The sequence below is a fragment of the Nicotiana sylvestris genome, chromosome 2 (assembly GCF_000393655.2).
Source record: "Nicotiana sylvestris chromosome 2, ASM39365v2, whole genome shotgun sequence".
Lineage (NCBI taxonomy): Eukaryota > Viridiplantae > Streptophyta > Magnoliopsida > Solanales > Solanaceae > Nicotiana > Nicotiana sylvestris.
This window is the reverse complement of record NC_091058.1, coordinates 32,463,708-32,466,712: the sequence shown is the minus strand read 5'-3', so window position 1 is coordinate 32,466,712 and position 3,005 is coordinate 32,463,708. Positions and strand designations below refer to the sequence as shown.

Here is a 3,005-nt window from a genome sequence, read left to right as displayed (position 1 = left end):
AATAACTTAAAAAGATTAAGATCCCAAATTCATAAATTTGAGATCCTGACTAAGCCTCTAATATCACTATTGACTCAATGCTAAAAAAAAATCAATAAAAATATCCACAGTAGAATGTGTCACTTTTGGTAGTCTAGATAGAAAAAGTTGCATGTACTTGACAAAGAAATCTCACAAAAAGAGAGAAAATAGAAAGAAAACGTGCCCCTCCAAAAACACCAATATAAGTAAGAACAACCGCACTAGAATTCCTTTTGGTTACTCAACAAAAAAAAAAAAAAAAACTCCATTAATATATATAGCCATGGCTACACATGCTATTCCGGCACCGGCAGATGATCGGAATATCAGCCGGAAAATCGGACGGTCATTGAGAACGAAGTGCCCGGCGCCGTTCTTGTTGAAAACTTATGATCTTTTGGAGGAGCAAGAAGAAGAGAATAATAAGGTAGTTTCATGGAATGGTGAAGGAAGTGGTTTTGTTGTGTGGTGTCCAGCTGAGTTTTCTGAGCATATGTTACCAAAATATTTTAAGCACAACAATTTCTCCAGTTTCGTACGACAACTCAATACCTATGTAAGTCTCTACATATATAATTTTGTGTGTGCGCGCATATTTGGTTACATTTCACATAGAAATTTATCCTGGGCAAAATATGATTATCAACATATTCAGCTATTGTTTGCTAAGTATATGTGGATTTAGGGGACTTACTCATGAGAAAAATAATTAATTACTTGCACTCTAGTCTCTATATTTAAATCAAATTAAGTAATTTAATTTAACCATGATTTAATGATATATTAATTTTGTATATAGAAGACATATATCTTGTATTATTTGGATTTGTGCAAACGAGAGCTAATAATTAAGTTTTTTCCTTAACGCACTTAATTGTCTGTTATTTGGAGCTTTTTCTTCAAAGGGTTGTAGATAATTATTGGTATATATATGTCTTCAAATTTCTAAGTGGATAAAAAGACGTGCTGCTACTACTTGGTTTGATACATAGACAGGAACATGGTTATTTTCATGTAAAAAGATATTAAGCTATACTTTTACAAGCCATATATTTCGTCAATAAAATTTCCTAACATTTTTTTTGCCCGGGCAGACAATTACATGAAATAAAACATAATAATGTGCAAGATTATGGTAAAATTACTCCCATCTTAGCTTGGAACAAGCAAGGTCCCAGATATGTTAACACCCCCCCCCCCCTCTCCCAAAAAAAAGGACCAAAAGAAAAGAAAAAGAAGAGTTGAAAGGTTGGACAGATTGCTAGCCATTGTATAAAAGCTAGAAATATTTCTCTTATTTTGACCAGACGTAAGAGTTAAAATGGATGGAACTAAGAATCATTTGTTGGTCAGGCTTTGTAAAATGAGGAAACACACTGTTTTTTTAAAAAAACAAAAATTGTCATGACTAATGAGATGGCTAATATTGCAACACAAGTAGTGAAGTATTGTGTAATATGCTTGGTATTAGGATGAATGTCTAATATATCATATTCAAACTCATAATCGACAGTCATCACATCATTAATATAGAATGACTGTTGAAAAATGTTTACTGGTCATAGTCAAAAACTATTTTTGACGGTTTTTAGACGACGTTGTTGGTCTAATAGGTTTTCTATACTTCTAGTTCTTGTATAGTGTCATGTCCTCGTAACTAAAATGGTAGTCAAATTGGTAGAAAGAAAAAACCGATCGAGCAACAAAAACCATCATAGTCTAAAGTCAATTTAATCACACGTTGACGTTGTCGTCTTACGGTTTAGGGAAGAATTTATTTGACAATAACAAGAGTATACTATTTATAATGAAGAAAATAACTTCAAGTTTGACAATGGAGCTCAAAAATAAAGACTCTAAAAAGAATTGATCAGCGTTTAATATATATCTTGAAATTTTTGGTTCTCCTGAATACTACCAAGTCCATTTTGTTGAATTCATGCGCTGAATATGTTTTCATCTTTATTTTATATTTCCTTAAATTAATGCTGGAATTTTGTAACGAATAATAGGGATTCAAGAAAGTAGCATCAAAACGGTGGGAATTTCAGCATGACAAGTTCAAGAAAGGGTGCAGGCAATTGTTAGAAGAAATAACGAGGAAGAAATGTGAGCCAAGTGCATTTCCTATATACTTAAAGCCTACTGAAAGGAATACATTTGCTATAAAAGAAGAGAATACAACAAGGCAGCTGCTCATGGAAGAGAACAAGAACTTAAGAAAGGAAAGGTTAGAATTGCAAATGCAGATTGCTCATTTCCAAAAATTGGAGATGAAGTTGTTGGAATGCCTTTCTCAATATGTGGAAAACTCACAAAATAAAACTAGAAGATTGTTTTAGACCTGCATAGCTTTGTGCATCGAACTATTTATTTTTTATATTATAAACAACCATGTATAATTACCCCAAATTCAATAACCCAAAAAATGAGGAGGAGGGGAATCTTCCAATAGTTACATAATAGGAAGTTGAGTCTTTCAAGTCTTGCCCCAAATGTTTTATGGCTCAACTTCTATATATGCTAAACATTTATAGTTCAATACTCCCTTCATTCATAGCTTCTCTCGTCTACACAAGGAAAGCTACACATTTAGTGAATTTTTTCTTTAACATATTTAGTGACTTATAAATCATATTACTATTTTCTGAGTTTGAATTAATTTTATCCTTGTTGGTTTTCCAATTTTCCTTCAACACAACAATAAACTAAAGAAATACTAAGCATGATATAAAAGTGCATAGCTAAAGCTTATTATGCAAGAAGGCAACTTCACAAAAAAAAAATTCACTTAAAATTACAACAGAATAAAAACTGTGAAACTATAGTTATTATTCTCATTTTTTTTGGTAAATAAAAATTTATTACCAAAGTTGGAATATGTACCGCTCAACAAAAAACAAAAATCAGTAAATCTGCAGTTGGGACATAATGACCCAAACATACAACAACAAACTCATTTTATATTCTCTTTTCACAATTCA

The 3,005-nt window shown here is 31.7% G+C and overlaps 1 long non-coding RNA gene across 1 annotated transcript; it reads left to right on the top strand.

Annotated features, from left to right (window-relative positions):
* The first annotated feature begins 269 nt into the window (after nucleotides 1–269).
* Nucleotides 270–2,578, top strand: LOC104222745 (uncharacterized). The gene is made up of 2 exons (XR_011404977.1): nucleotides 270–577; nucleotides 2,034–2,578. It is a non-coding gene; the product is annotated as an uncharacterized lncRNA (long non-coding RNA).
* Nucleotides 2,579–3,005: the final 427 nt, after the last annotated feature.